Source organism: Sus scrofa, chromosome 9, assembly GCF_000003025.6.
Source record: "Sus scrofa isolate TJ Tabasco breed Duroc chromosome 9, Sscrofa11.1, whole genome shotgun sequence".
NCBI lineage: Eukaryota > Metazoa > Chordata > Mammalia > Artiodactyla > Suidae > Sus > Sus scrofa.
In genome coordinates this window covers 31,609,775-31,626,353 of record NC_010451.4, presented here as the reverse complement: position 1 = coordinate 31,626,353, position 16,579 = coordinate 31,609,775, and the positions used below count along the sequence as shown (strand labels likewise).

General features: G+C 38.7%; 1 long non-coding RNA gene across 4 annotated transcripts in view; it reads left to right on the top strand.

Annotated features, from left to right (window-relative positions):
* The window catches only part of LOC106507825, a 58,944-nt gene that overhangs the window by 3,587 nt on the left and 38,778 nt on the right, over nt 1-16,579 (top strand). For 2 of the 4 annotated variants that reach the window (XR_001304115.2, XR_002335602.1), the window contains exon 2: nt 9,760-9,914. This is a non-coding gene — a long non-coding RNA (uncharacterized LOC106507825). Of the gene's footprint in view, nt 1-9,660; nt 9,915-16,579 lie in introns of all 4 variants that reach the window. The other 2 variants (XR_002335604.1, XR_002335603.1) reach the window with 2 other exon arrangements.

The following is a 16,579-nucleotide window of genomic DNA, read 5'->3' as shown; positions in this document are numbered from 1 at the left end:
TAATTCTGCATTCTTTTCCAGATAGTCAATAGTTTGTTTGTAATTGTATACAAACTTCTAAAATGTAAGCAGGTGCAGTTGAAAATACAATTTGATGCATTATTGCCATTATTCTACTTGGCATTTGCAAATTGAATTCTAATTACAGAATTAACTGTTGCATTGTACTGAAAAGAAAAGGAAGTGTTTTAATTTAACATTTTAATAGGAAGTGTATGCATATTTACTAACTTCATTATAAAAATATCATTGAGAAGTTTTTGAATATCTATCCCACAAAACACAATTAGCTTTTTTGATGGAAAATGTAGTCTTACTTTACCCACAGCACTGCTTTGTATGTAGCTCAGTTCTCAGATGCCCTCTAGTGGTGATAAATAGTAAGTAAATAATAGAGTAGGTGAAAAGAAAATGAATTTACCTGGTAGTGGCCATTTTACAATCAGTAACCATGTCTGTTCTGACTTATTATTTAGATAAAACAGAATTAAAAATACAGAATATTTCTTTGTCATCCCAGGTTAAAGTAATAGCTTTAAAATATCTCATAATATTAAAAAGTACTAGTAAAACACACACACATACACAGGGAATAAATGAAGTATAGATAATAGTGAAACAAATGTGTGTGTACCCAGGGCCTGATCTAAGAAATACAAAATATAAAAAATAGAAATATAAAACAAAAATACTCAGTGTTTGTTTGATTTAAGATTTGCTGTCTTTCCTTGATAACATACTGCAGTCAGCCCTTCATATCTGCACAGTCCCCATCCTGTTTTGAACTGCAGCTGGTTGAACCTGCCCCTACAGAGGACTTAATTGTCCCATGTCATTTTATATGAGGGACTTAAGCATCCATGGATTTTGTTATCTGTGGAGGAAGGGGTGTGTGTATCCTGGAATCAATCCTTCTCAGATGCTGAGTGTCGACTTTATTTCCCAAGAAGCAAAACAAGCAAACTCATCCCCACTTGAATAAAATCCACCCTTAGCCTCATTAACAAATGTGCTCTAGCAGCTGAACAAAGCAGTAGTTTTAGAAAAATGAAAGGAAGCTTTCATTATACCTTGCACATAGTGAGCACTCAATAAATAATTCTTTATTCGTTTTGTACTTAGTAAACAATCTGCTAATAAGTCTTGGTTTTTTGAATCTTTTAAAAGCTATCTTGAGGGAATAAGAATTCTATCACGGAGAACATATAAGATTCTCCATCTTCTTTTAAATTAAAATGCTTAAAATCATTCCTAGAGGAAATTGTTTCATTTATATCCTAAAAACAGAAACACAATCATTTAAAAATGTCTACTGATTTAAACTCAGGCAGGATCACCTCTCCATCAGTTTAGACCACTTATGATTCAGAAATAGTTTATTATTTTTCAACATACTGGAAATGGATAGGAGACTCTGTTATCTTAAATTTGTATAGGACCAAACTATATTTTGACGGTCAACATCTCAAACCGAGTCTGATGACAATTTCCACTTTGTAAAGAGAAAAAGTAGTTTTGAAATATTTGGAAACATACAGATGCAACTCAGCATACTTTTCCCACAAGGTGTCACTATGGTACCTATGAAGTATAATCATAGATGTATTTATCTGTCTGTGACTTTATTTTTAAGCATAAACAATCGGAAAAGATCTATCCATAGGCATATGTTCTTAAAACTGAGGAAATAAATGAATCCATAGATCTCCATTTTCTACTATGCATATGTATATGAAAGCAAACATACTGGCTTGAATACATATTGAAATCTTAAGTATATGCATCCAAGGAGCAGTGTAAAACACATATATAAAAAAATGTAAGCTTGTATTCATTCTTTGACACATAATCTAAAAAGTACCTGGTGTGGCACTCACACTGTGCCTTTTCTCACCAAGTATGTGATACACTTTTGGCTGCTTAGATTGAGTTTACATATTTAATGTGCATGTGTGATGGTTAAAGGATGACTACTGAGTGATTTCTGAGTGACGAACAACTGGCAAATTCATGTTTGTCCTTTGCTTCTGCTTGAAGTGAGACAAAGGTTAAGAGCCAAGAAGTTAAATAAAACAGAGTTCAAAACCTAGCTCAGCCACCCATATCACCTCTGCCCAGTTAATTAACCTCCTGAGTCTGCTTTCTTATTTATAAAATGGGTATAGTAATATCTAGCTCATCGCAGTTGCTATGGCAGTAAATTGAGACAATGCATGGAAAGCACCTAGCACAAAGAGATTACTTAATAAATAATAGTAGTTATTATTAACTTAAAGAGGGAAATGTTAATTAGAATCACATTTTAGGAGTTCCCATCATAGCTCAGTGGTTAATGAACCCCACTAGTATCCATGAGGATGCAGGTACAATCCCTGGCCTTGCTCGGTGGGTTAAGGATCCTGCATTGCCGTGAGCTGTGGTGGTAGATGCAGCTTGGATCTGGTGATGCTGTGGTTGTGGAGTAAGCCGGCAGCTACAGCTCCAATTCGACCCCTAGCCTGGGAACCTATGTATGCTGTTGTGTGGCCCTAAAAAGACCAAAAAAAAAAAAAAAAAAAGAATCACATTTTAGGCTTTGATCATAGGCCTTTGCATATGAGAGGCCTGAGTTTTACTCATATATGTGGAATGCTTATGCAATAAAATTCAAGCAGATCTATGAAAATTTAAACACTTGCAATAACCGGCATTCCATAATGGCCTCTAATCAAAGTTTTGTTTGCTAAACTCAACTATTTGTTTGAAGAGTAAACAGAGGTCTGGCCCTGCTTTGTTGAATGTCTCTCTTCTGTGGTAACAGTAACTGAAATTTGCCGTAAGTTTGGCAGCTGCACGTAGTTAAACATTGCTTGGCCATTATTCAGCAAACTGGGGGTTTCTTCTTATCCTTTGTGTTAGGCCCGCTACATAGCATTGTACGCTATTTTCTTATTTGTAAGCCTTCAGTGGCTCCCCAAGGATCTAAGGACAAAGTACAAACATGTCATCTGTTGCTTACCCAAGTTTTTGTTTTGAGTCGGCTTCAGATGTCCTATCCCAGAGAGTCTCACCAGCAGCTCCTCAGACACACTTTGCAAATAAGGAATCCAAATGCCAGAAGGTGGAAATGACTTGCCCAAAGGAGTCCCACTCCTAAACGTCTGAGCTAAGACTAGAAACCAACTGTTACAGTGGCACCTTCTCTGGCTGAGGATGGCTCCTAATCCTAGAAAAAGGAGGGTTATCCTCTTTAACTGCTGTTAAAGACCTACACCAGGCTGGGACCAAGGAGAACAGCAAGGCACTTGCTTTTCCAAAGCAGCCAACTTTTACCAAGTGGTGAGAAGATGTTTGAAGGTGCACTAAGAAATCCCTCTCCCTTTTTTCTGATATCTTATTTATTTTTGCTTTTTAATTTTTTTCTCTAAATGTTAAGACTTAAGTAAATAAAATACATAATACAATATTGCTAATCATTTCTACCAGGCTAATTGGCTTGTGGGACACTCTGAGGTTCAGAGTCTTACCCTGCCAGCTGGGGATTCTGAGCTGCATTAGAAGCAGCAGTGCTTATAGCACACCTTTTACTCAAAAGCATGGTCTGCTGGTCAGCAGCATCCATGTCACTTGGGAGCTTGTTTGAAATGCAGAATCACAGACCCCACCCAGCACTTTTGAATTTCACTCTGCATTTTAACCAGGTTCCAAAATGACTGGGGTAGACACTTAAGCTTGAGGACCACTGCCTTTAGCACTACATAAAAGAACCTCATGGAGGCAGTATTCCGTGTAGAGTACTGGCTTGGTTGCCCATGGGAGAAATTTATGAAATCTTTGGCATAGTTATTGACACTTTGAAACTCCACAAATAATAGTTTCCTTCTTCCTTCTTTTCTTTTTTCTTTTTATGGCTGCACCTGTGGCATATGGAAGTTCCCAGGATCAGAGGCACATCTGTGAACTTCATCACAGCTCACCCACTGAACGATGCCAGGGATCAAATCCGCATCCTCATGGATATTAATCGGGTTTGTTAACTACTGAGCCACGATAGGAACTTGGAAATCTGCAAATTTGACACATCATAAGTGGGAGTTCACTTACTCCGCAAATGTTTCCAGAGACTGCACTGCTATAGGTCAGTCCAACTAGCATCTAACTCTTTAGATCCCTCACTCATGAGTAAAGATACCAATACCATGTTTACCAAGCTCATAGCACACATATTTACGTCCAGAAGCCATTCTTCACTGAGCTACAGCGGAAGGAGTACCCTGCTCATCCCTCCCTGGGTAAGAAAATTCTCACAAAATCTTTTTTTACCTCCTACTCCAACTCTTGATAGGCTGAAGGTGCGTGGTTGGCTGAGGTCTATAAAACTGATGACTTGTTTTGCAGTTCATAGTTTGGTGGTCTTGCACTAACACTTTTATATGTAGTGTGATTAAAATACAGTTAGCTTTTACTCATTTTAAATAATTGATAGGCACATGCATATGTAATTAGTTCATGTTCAAATTCACATCAGTTTTAGAATTGTTTTGAAATATCTAAGATAATGAGAAACTTGTGTGATATGTCATTCTAGGAACAATACAGCCTAGAAAGGTCTTGAATTTTCTTGAACTTCATTTTTCTGTCTAAGGGGTTGAGTATTCTTGAAGATTTAAACTTTCAGGTTAGAAGTGTATTTTATTTTCCAGAGGAAAAAGTCCATACTCTTCTCTAGAGGAACAAGGAAATGAAATGCCGCAAGTGAGGAAACCATTTAGATTGGGGATCGTGTATGTATTTGCCAGTTGCTGGATGTCTATGAGATAAATCTGAGTGGGAAAATGTCATTTTGGGATTGTAGTTTTCTGTTGTGGGAAGGAGAGAGATGAATAATTGACCCTTGCCACTTTCAGTTTCCACTGATTTCTCCTGTAAGGAGAGAAAATACTTAAGTACTAAATGCACACATAAAACTGCTCCTTGGCAGATGTGGAGTGTATTCTAAAGGGACACATTGAAAGAGCATCACCCAAATCACTTATTTATTCTGAATGCCCTAAGCATGTCTCAGGGCAACTCTACAATAGTGTCATGAACAGGTTTACATAGCTCTCTGGAATTACTCTTTTGCTGTTTTAACCCTGGGTGAACCTCACTTTGAGCAAATCTCAGCTTGAGCAAATTTGTAAATTGGGATTGGTTGGAATATTATCTTTTTAACTTTAAATAACTTTTCAGGTTACAAAAGTGTCACAATAAATTTTCTGTAATATTAAATCTTTTTCAGTGCAATTTTAAAATTTAAATTTAGGAGCTCCCTTGTGACCCAGTGGGTTAAGGATCTGGCATTGTCACTGCTGTGGCTACTGCTGTGGCGTGGGTTCCATTCCCGGCCTGGGGAATTTCTGCATGGTCAAAAATAAATAAATAAATGAATAAAAGTTAAATTGACACAAAATTGGTCCAAGAAACATTTTTTAATTAAAAAATTATTTATTTTTAACTTTTTTCTTTTTAAGATTTTTATTATAGTATAGTGGATTACAATGTTCCTTTAATTTCTGCTCTACAGTAAAGTGATCCAGCCATACATTTACACCCGCTTTTCTCATTTTACATCAGGTATTTACCCAAGAGTTTGGATATAATTCCCTGCTCTGTGTAGCAAGACTCCATCACCCATCTGTTCTAAATGTCTGCATCTAACAACCCCAAACTCCCTTTTAGTTCCCCTGTCTCCCCACTTCCCCATGGCAAACACAAATCTGCCTTCCAGGTCCATGATCTGTTTCTGTTTTGTAGATAGATCATATTTTGGACTCCACATGTAAGTGATAGCATGTGGTGTTTGTCTTTCTCTTTCTGACTTACTTCATTTATTATGAGAGTCTCTAGTTCCAGCCATGTTGATGCAAATGGCATTGTTTTGTCCTTTTTAATAGTTGAATAATATCCTATTGTATATATGTACCACATCTTCTTAATCCATTCATCTGTTGATGGACATTTAGGTTGTTTCCATGTCTTGGCTATTGTGAATAGTGCTTTGATGAACATATAGGTACATGTATCTTTTTCAATGAAAGTTTTGACTGGATATATGCCCAGGAGTGGAATTGCTTGATCATATGGTAGTTCTATATTTTGTCTTCTGAGGTATTTCCATACAGTTTTCCATAGTGGTTGTACCAATTTACATTCCCACCAGCAGTGTAGGAAGGATCCCTTTTCTCCACACCCTCTCTGGCATTTGTTATTTGTTGACTTGTTAATGATGGCCATTCTGACCAGTGTGAGGTGGTATCTCATTGCAGTTTTGACTTCCATTTCTCTAATAGTTAGTCATATTGAGCATTTTTTCATGTACCTGATATTCTCTGTATATCTTTGGAGAAATGTCTATTTAGGTCTTCTGCCCATTTTTTGATTGGGTTGTTTGCTTTTTTGTTCTTGAGTTGTATGACTTGTTTGTATATTTTGGAGATTAAACCTTTGTTTGAAATCTTTGTTTCCCCTTCCATGGGTTGTATCTTGTTTTATTAATTGTTTCCTTTGCTGTGATTTTTTCCTTTCCTTTGAGTTTAATGAGATCCACTTGATTTATTTGTATCTTTATTACATTATCCTAGGAGATTGATCAAACAAGATGTTGCTGTGAGAACGTTCTGTCTATGTTTTCCTCTAGGAGTTTTACAATATCTGGCTTTACATTTAGGTTTTTTTTTAATCCATTTCAAATTTATTTTTGAGCATGGTGTTAGAAAATGTTGTAATTTTATTCCTTTACATGCAGTTGTCCAGTTTTCCCTGCATTGTTTATTGAAGAGACTATTTTTCCTCCACTGTATGTTCTTGCCTCCTTTGTCATAGATTAGTTGACATTGGTGCTTGGGTTTTTTCCTCAGCTTTCTATCTTGTTCCATTGATCTCTATTTCTGTTTTTGTGCCAGTACCATACTGTTTTGATGTTGTAGCTTTGTAGTAGTCTGAAGTCAGGGAGCCTGATTCCTCCAGAGCTGTTTTTTTTCTTTTCAATATTGATTTGACTATTCAAGTTCTTTGGGTCTCCATACAAATATTAAAATATTTTGTCCTATTTCTGTAAAGAATGTCATTGCTAATTTGATAGGAATTACATTGAATCAGTAGAATGTCTTAGGCAGTATTACCATTTTGACAATATTGATTCTTCCAATCCAAGAACATGATATATTGTTCCATCTATTTGTGTCATCTTTGATTTCTTTCATCAGTGTCTTAAAGTTTTCAGATACAAGTCTTTTGTCTCTTTAGGTAGGTTTAATCCTAAGTATTTTATTTTTATTTTTTGATGCAATTGTAAATGCTATATTTTCTATATTTTCTATTTCTGATCTTTCATTGTTAGTATATAGAAATGAAATCAATTTCTGTGTATTGACTTTGTATCCTGCAACTTTACCAAATTCATTGATGAGCTCTAACAGTTTTTTGGTAGTGTCTTTATGATTTTCTAGTTTTAGTGTCATGTCATCTGCAAATAGTTAAAGTTTTACTTCTTCTTTTCCAATTTAGATTCCTTTTATTTCTTTTCTTCTTTGATTGCCATGGCTAGGACTTCCAAAACTACATGAATAACATTGGTGAAAGTGAACTTCCTTGTCTTGTTCCTGATCTTAGTGGAAATGATTTCAGTTTTTCACCACTGAGAATGATGTTAGCAGTAGTCTTGTCATAAGTGACTTGCTTCTCCTGCATCTATTGAGATGATCATATGGTTTTATTTTTCAGTTTGTTGATATGGTGTATCACATTAATACATCTGTGGATACTGAAGAATCCTTGTATCCCTGGGATAAATCTTACATGATCACGGTGTTTGATATTTATCATTTGATACATAATAAATTTTGTATAAAGTTTGAGGGCTATGGACCTAGCCAGGGGAAACATCAGGGAATCCATGTGGGCAGGTAGGGGTTCTGAGTCAAAAATATTTGCTTATTAATATGAATATCTTCTCACTTGTCCCCATAGGCAGAGGGTGAGTGTGGAGGAGGAACTGAAGATATTTAGGACACATGTCTTAGGAGTTTCTTTTCTTCTGGGTCTTGTTTCTCTATCAAAATCTATTACCTTTAAAAACATCTCCAGATTTAGCAGCTTGGTCAGGATCTAATGGCACCACATAAATGAATAACAAGCTGAGACTGGCATAAGAAGCCCTAGAACAAGCCATGTCTTTTCAAGTCTTTTTTTTTTTTTCTTTTCTTTTTAGGCCTGCATCCCTGGCATATGTTAAGTTCCCAGGTTAGAGGTTGAATTGGCGCTGCAGCTGTAGGCCTACACCACAGCCACAGCAATGCCAGATATGAGCCACATCTGTGACCTACACTGCAGATTTCAGTAATGCCAGATCCTTAACCCACTGGGTAAGGCCAGGGATAAAACCCACACCCTCATAGACACTATGTCAGATTATTAACCTGATGAGCCACAATGGGAATGCCAAGCCATGTCTTTTATAGCATGAAAGTGGGAGAAAAAGTAAATGTTCATATGGACTTCTTGAAGGGTGGGAACATGTCCTCTTAAGTGGCCATTCAACAAATGTTGCTTAATAAAAAAATGACTGAATCAAAGGGCAGGTAGCAGACAATCTGATGAGAAGTCAGCACTGTCTTTGATGTAGAGCATCAATTTCTCAGAACATGAGCTCTTAAGAGGGCAGAGCCCATCCCTGTGCCTTTGAGGCTCTCTCTCCCTTCCCTGCCTCTGCTTCCTTCCTCTTACCTGCAAGTACTGATGAAGGTTTGCATGTCCATGCATAATAAATGATTGGGATGGTTAGATTAGCATTATTACAAATGTCTGAGAAATAGAGTTGGTACCATTTTACTCTTGAATTTTAGGAATTACAAGACATTTACATAAAATTTATAAAGAGTGGAAAATAAGTTAAAAAGAAGAAAAACATTCACCATGGCACTAATTAGACTTTGGATGGGATTAGAGGCAGCTGTGTGCCTGAGGGATCTTTAAGTAGCCTGTTTACTGAGGGGTGGGGCTGTGGTCCCACCTGTGTTGTTGTTTGCCCTGGGGCTTCTCAGCAGCTGACTGAAGGGTGGGGCCAGGTTTTCCCAAAATGGCCACCTCAAGAGAAAGGTACAGCTGCTGAATATTATTCCCCAGAGCTTTGCTTTCAATGTCCTTCCCTCACAACAAGCCACATTCACCCCCAGTTTTCCCAGGAGGTCCTGCAAGAACTGTAGTTGGGTTTGACCCAGATTCCTATGAAGACTTTGCTTTGCCCTGGGACCCAGTGCATGTGAAAGTCTGTGGGTGCCTTTTAAGAATGGGGTCTCCATTTCCCCCAGTCCCGTGGAGCTCCTGCGCACAAGCCCCACTGGCCTTCAATGCCAGATGCTCCAGGAGCTCTCTCTCCCCATGCCAGATCCCCGCATGTGAGAGTTTGATGTGGGGCTCAGAGCTCTCACTCCTGTAGGTGAGTCTCTGTGAACCAGTTAGTTTCCAGTCTGTGAGGCTTCCCACCCGGAAGGTATGGGGTTGTTTATATCGCGAAATCGCCCCTCCTACCTTTTGATGTGGCCTCCTCCTTTTCTTCTGGAGTAGGATATCTTTTTAAGGTTTCTGGTCCATTTAGGTGAAGAATACTCAGCCTTTAGTTGTGAATTTTGTTGTTTTTAGGAGAGAAGTTGAGCTCCAGTCCTTCTATTCCGCCATCTTAACCCCATCTCCGGGTTCTGGCTCCTTTTAACCTTCTCCTCTCCTCATTTCCACGTGAAGCAGCTTCAGGAGCACACAGGCATCCAGCCGTTGCTCCATCCCCCGGCAGCTGATGCCCAGACATGCGGCCACTGCGGCCGAGCCCAGGGGTCCCAGGGCTTCGGCCAGAAGATCAAACACGCCCAGCTCACAGGCAGTGAAGAGAACCAGTTACGGTGAGTTGGGGGTTAGTGGTGGATGGGCTGTTCCTTCCTGCAGGTTCTCACTGCAGGGCGTGGGGGTGGGGATTCTAAGGGTCAGGGAGACCCTGAGCTGGGCGGGAGGAGGCCATGGCACTAATTAGAAATAGCAAGATAGATAACACTTTGTACAAAAATGGGATCACACTGTCCATATTGTTTTTGTCTTGTTTATTTCCCTTCATGATAAACTATGAACATCTTTTTTTTTTGTAGTGTGGTTTTAGAAGTGCATTATTAATGTAATGCCTATCTCTGATGTTCTACACTAACCAAGATCAATCAGCTACAGTTTTTTTTTAAACTAAAATTCGTAGTTTCCTTCATGCTTCTAATGAATCACTACCATTTATTATGCCTCTGAGTTCCAGCAACCAGTGTCAGTTCTGCATGTGATATAGTAAAGAAATGGGTTCCCCTAAAGAGGGAAGTTAAGGTTAAAAATCCCGCTAATAGTACACAAAAGAGTAGCAAAACGTCAAGGAGAAGCTGAGCTTCAGCAGCAAGAGAGTGAGGCCTGACAGAGAGCAGTGCATGGGCTCCTCCCTTCTCTCCCCCAAGCACTGTTTCAGGTGCAAAGTGAAAGATCCTGTGAGTGGGAAAGAAGCAGCGCCTGGGAACAGAAACAATCAAAGATTTTATCTGGGTTTCAGTAAAGTTGCAACAGTGGTTCTGATACTAAGCTCAATTAAGAACTGCCCTGGTACTGGTGTAAATCTATGATGTCAGAGCTGGGCTGCCAGGTGAGGATGGGGAGTGAACCACCCTGCACATGGCAGGGCCGGGTGGAGCAATGCTCTGGGCGGAGGGCTACTTCTCAGACGATCTAGCTCATGGACTTTATCTCCCTTCAACTTTCATGAGGATGTGCTTCATGGATCAGACTTTGGTTCAATAGAGAATCTGATGTATTTATTTATTTTACTTTTTTCCCTTTTTAGGCAACTTTAGATCCTTAACTTACTGAGCTAGACCAGGAATCCAACAACACATACCCTCATGGATACTATATTGGGTTCTAAACATGCTGAGCCACAAGGGAGTTTTTAAAGTGTACATTTCAGTGGGTTTTAGTGTGTTCACAAGGGTCTGCAACCATCTCCACTATCTAATTTCAGAACATTTTCATCACTCCAGAAAGAAACCGTGTACCAGTTATAGTCACTGTTTGTTCCCCTATCCAACCCCCTCCTCACCTAATCTCCTTTTTATCTCTATGGATTTGCCTTTCCTGGATATTTCATATAAATGGAATCAGGTAATACATGACTTTCGGTGTCTGGTTTCATTCATTGAACATGTTTTCAAGACTCATCCATATGGTGGCATGTATCAGAACTTTATCTTTTTTATGGATGAATAATATTCCACTATATGGATATACTCCATTTTGTTTTACCACTCATTAGTTGATAGATATTAGGGTAGTTTCCACTTTTTGGCTTTTAACGAACCATGCTGCTAGGCACCATTTTATGTGAACGTATATTTTCAGTTCTTTTGGAGAACCTGATATGTTTAAATATTTCTTTACACAAAAATGCAAGGCCTGGGGAACTCTTTGTTTTCAATTTTTCTGTAAACCTAAGGCTTTTATAAATAAGGTCTAATAATTAATTTTAAATAGGCATTGCTTATTAGTTTTTAGTGTGAATTGTGATTTATGCCTGGATATGAAAGGCAGTGGCACACCAAGAACTTGACTGTTTTCTTCCCCCTTCTCCTAGCTTTATTGAGGTATAGTCAACAAATAAAAGTGTATATGATTGACCTTTGAACAACACAGGTTTGAACTGAGCAAATCTACTTATATATGAATTTTTTTCAATAATTACATAGTCCAGCAGCCATATCAACAATTCTGCATTTGTGAATAGGGAGGCCCACTGTGGGACTTGAACATATTCAGATTTTTGTATCACTGGCTGTTCTGAAACCAGTTATCCTGGGGATACTGGGGGATGACTACATATTTAAAGTGTGCAAAATGATGATTTGATATATGTGTACATTGCAAAATGATCATGTCAATCAAATGAATTAAATGTCCATCACTTCACAGTTACTCTCTCCCTCTCTTTTTTTGGTGAGAATGCATAATTTCCGGTCTCTTAGTAAATTTCAGGTATACAATACAATATTATTATTATTATTATTATTTGCTTTTTAGGGCCACGCCCATGGCATGTAGAGGTTCCCAGGCTAGGGGTTGAATCAGAGCTGCAGCCGCTGGCTTATGCCACAGCCACAGCAACGCCGGATCCAAGCCATATCTGTGACCTACACCATAGCTCACAGCAGCACCAGATCCCCAACCCACTGAGTGAAGCCAGGGACTAATCCTGCATCCTCATGGATCCTATTCAGGTTTGTTAACCACTGAGCTGTGAAGGGAACTCCCAATGTAATTAACTGTGATCACCATGTGATATATTAAACCCTCAGAAATCATTCTTACATCTGAAAATTTTTATACCCTTTGATCAACATTTCCCAATTCCATCCACCCCCACCCTACCCAGACCTTGACAGTCACCATTCTACTTCTGTTTTTTGGGTTCTACTATTTCAGATTCCACTTATAAATGGTACTATATAGTATTTATTTTTTTGCCTCACTTATTTCACTTAGCAGAATGCCCTCCAATTCTATCCATGTCGTCACAAATGGCAGAATTTCTTTCTTTTTTAATGGCTGAAGTCTTTATCCATTTATATATTTTTATCCATTCAGGCATCCATAGACACTTGGGTTTTTTCACATCTCAGCTATTGTTAATAATGCTGCAATGAACATGGAAGTGCAGATGTACTGATTTTATTTTCTTTAAGATACTTATTTTGTTTCCTTTGAATATGTACCCAGACATGGGATTTCTGGACCATATGGTAGTTCTATTTTTAGTTTTTTGTGGAACTTCTGTATTGTTTTCCTTAGTGGCTGCACCAATTTACATTCCCACTAATAATGTACAAGGGTTTTCTTTACTTCACATCCTCACAAACATTTATTATCTCTTCTCTCTCTCTCTCTTTTTCGGCTATGCCCTTGTTGTGTGGGAGTTCCCTGGGCCAGGAATGGAACCCATACGGAAGCTGAAACCTGAGCCACAGAAGTGACAATAGCAGATCTTTAAACCATTGAGCCAATAGGAGTTCCCTCTTTTCTCTTCTTGATAATAAAAATTTGGCTGTTTTCTTTATGATTAATCAGAGTGACCAACAGTCCTATAGCGAAGCCAGGCCTGAGGAAAAAGCCAGGGCAGGAATTATTGCATTTTCTACCTATTTTCTGTTAAGTTCATATGGTTGCTTAAAGAAAATGTAACACATGGTAAGCACAGGAGAATGTGGTTGTCTCCCCATATGGTAACCTGGAAAGCTGCAGGTAATATTCCTTCCTTTAGAATATTAAAAATTATAAAATAATTCAAGTTAGTTGAGGAAGACAGGAAAAAAGATGAGCATAAAGAAAAAATTAATTCATTTCCACATAGGTTAGATGGCATTGTTAATATTTCTTTTTACAAAATATGAAATCACTTTTTTTGATGAGTACAGTTTGCATCCTGCTTTTTTCTCTAATCAGTGAACTTTGAATGTATTTCAGAGACATCCAATTAGAATTATCTACTAATGTGGTACTGTTTTTTCTTTATGTCCTGCAGTAAACAAATTTAATCATCTTGAGGCTTTTTTCTTGGAAGACAAAATGGGGGAACAATTCTGTTTCTAGTGCAAAGCAGGCACTTCCACTTATTTTTTTCCTAGGATCCAATAGTGCTAACCTTACATCAGGCAGACAGCACTGGGCCTCATCTAAAGGAACAGACAGATATTTACAAATAACAGTGGATCTGCCCGGAAATGCTAAGGGAAATTCATGAGGAAACAGGAAACCAGGAAGAGAGAATTTGGGTTTGTTATAGGTTGAAAAGAGATAGAAAAAAGAAGTCTGGGGTTTCACTGTGGTGGTAGTTTACCTGACCTAGAAAATTTGAACGCTGAGAAAAGGGAAGTTTAGAGGAGCATAGGACATGGAATTCCCAGACCCCTCCACCATAACACATAGGCACGCAGGTAATGCCAGAACCTCGAGGTTCATAAATACTTGCTGGTAATGATTCTTATCATAACCAGATGTAATTGCTCTCTTTCAGAGGTAATATTTCACCATTAAAATTTTAAAACCATCCACAACACATGTTTATTTGAGAAAAATTAGAAAATGCAGATAATAAAAATGAAATCAATGTATTCATTATGTCTCTTCACTTAGAGAAGTGTGAAAGTATCTCTTTTTATAAAAGCGGTAGGATCAATACTTGCTCTTGGTGTCTTGGCTTTTCCCATATAAATACATTTTCAGTAGCATTGTTTTGGGGAAGTGCATTATTGAGGTGGTGATTCTCTGCTTACCTTCAATTCTAACCTCAGCTGATGAAATTAAGCTATTTTCTGGATAGAGGAAGCAAGCATGCTTCACGCCTCTAGTCGGTCACTACCCTTTTGATGTGCCTTCAGAATCCAGTAAAGAACACTGGTTCTGCCCAGAGAAAGAATGGGACCACCTACGGAGGAAGCTAGACAAAAGAAAAGAAAAGGAAAACAGCTGTAAGTGCAGGGAACTCTAGAAGAATATCAGGAAGACTTGAAGACGTGAAAGGGGGGTGGGGAGGAGATCTTGCTGCATTAGGAAAGAGAAAGAAAAAGAGAGCAGCGACTTTCTGTTTAGTAGTAAAATTTACTGAAGCCACAGGAATTTTTTTTTTCTTTTTTAAAGTTTTATTCAAGTATGGTGGTTTACAAGATAGCGATGATTTCTACTGAACAACGAAGTGATTCAGGTATACATGCGCGCACACATCCATTCTCTTTCGGATTCCATTCCTACATAGATTGTCATAGAATATTGGGTAGAGTTCTCTGTGCTATGTAGTAAGTCCCCGTTGGCCAGTCACTCCGTGTACATAAGGAAGTTTTAAAAATGAGGAAAAGCAAACTCTTTTATGTGAACGTATGGCAGAGTCATGGCTTCATTTCTTGCCCTGTCCCCATGCATCTTGTATGGATGGTGCTGTGCCTTTCCCAATATAGGGTGCACCCTCCGAGCACCGTGAAGATAGCGGTTTATCTAACAAGGTTATTCATAAATAGATGTTGTTAGTTAATGGCCGGTTTATCAAGTTCACTTTCCCAGGTATGATTTTACTTTTTAGATTTCCAAAATGTTGGAAGGAATTATAGGTCTATATTGACTAGAATACACACGGACAGATGGTAATACTTGGTCATTATTTTGCTTAAGAGGGAATCACAGTGTCCACTGCACAAATTTTTCCAGAACAAGAAGTTGGAGCACACTTTTGGCAACATTGCTTTTGAGGTATATGATTGCTTTCCTGGTGTTTCTTGAACCACGATGAATCAGTTCAAGATTCCTTTCCTGTATGTTCACCTCCCTCTCCAGCCAATCACTACCATCCTCTTATCCTCAGGTGAAAGCAAACCGTGATCAGCTGTGTGTGGGGTCAGACAAGGACTGCTGTATTCCAGGGGCAGGCTGAAGTTTGAAAATCCAGCTGGAGTCTCGCGAAAGGGTAGAAGAACACAAAGGGAATGAAACCCTGGAAAGAAGACTCGGGTCTGGAAACACGCTAGAAAAGGGAATCCTGGGCTTTCACCGGGGGTGGTGAAAATTACCCGGAGTCTAAAACCATTAAGGAGTTCCCTAGTGGTTTAGCAAGTTAAGGGTCCATCATTGTCACTGTTGTGGCTCTGGTGGCATGGGTTTGATCCCTGGCCCGGGAACATCCGCATGCCTCAGGTGTGACCAACCAACCAACAAACACACACGCTAAAAACTGAGGCAAGAGCAGGTTTTACAGAGGAGCACATGGCAAAGTCATTGGCCTCCCGCTCCATTTTATCTAGGACAGTGCTGTGCAGGCACTCTGAAGTTAATGGGACACTTAGATTGACTAGGGTAATGGCATGTTTAAAGATAGTCTTTGTATTTATAAATGACCACAATGAACTTAAGGGAATTGTTGGTTTCAGTGTTACTGGGGGAAATGGATTTCTGAACCGTGTCCTAGGACCAAACTAATGATCAGAGTCACATCCAATGTGGCAGTGGCAGAGCGAGAACTTAATTCTTTTAATTTCCCCCAGCTCTGTTCGAATTCTATCTGGCCAGCAAATGCTGCAGGCCAGCTGCCTACCCTGTAGCGAACTTGGGGATGAGGAAAGAGCCAGGCCAAGGTCAGCTGCATCTGTTTCTGCTCTATGTTGCTGTTTCACCTGCATGATTTCTGAAATCTTGGCCGGATAATCGGGAAAGTCCAGCAGGGTGTTTGTGTGCATGTGACCTCTGCCTGCCAATATGTAACCCACCTGCAGTTATCTTTTTACCTTTTTAATGTTTAAAATAACATGTTTATTTAAGGAAAATTAAAAAAAAAATCAGAGAACACTGATGAGAAAAATGAAAAAAAATATTTAGAGCGGCCTAATCAAAGATAGCAATAGGAATATATTTTTGCAAATGGAAACATCTTGTATATACTGTCTACATCCTGATTTCTCTCTTAGCATGAACTGAGAATCCCTGGCATCATGTTTGAATTGTATTCAAAACC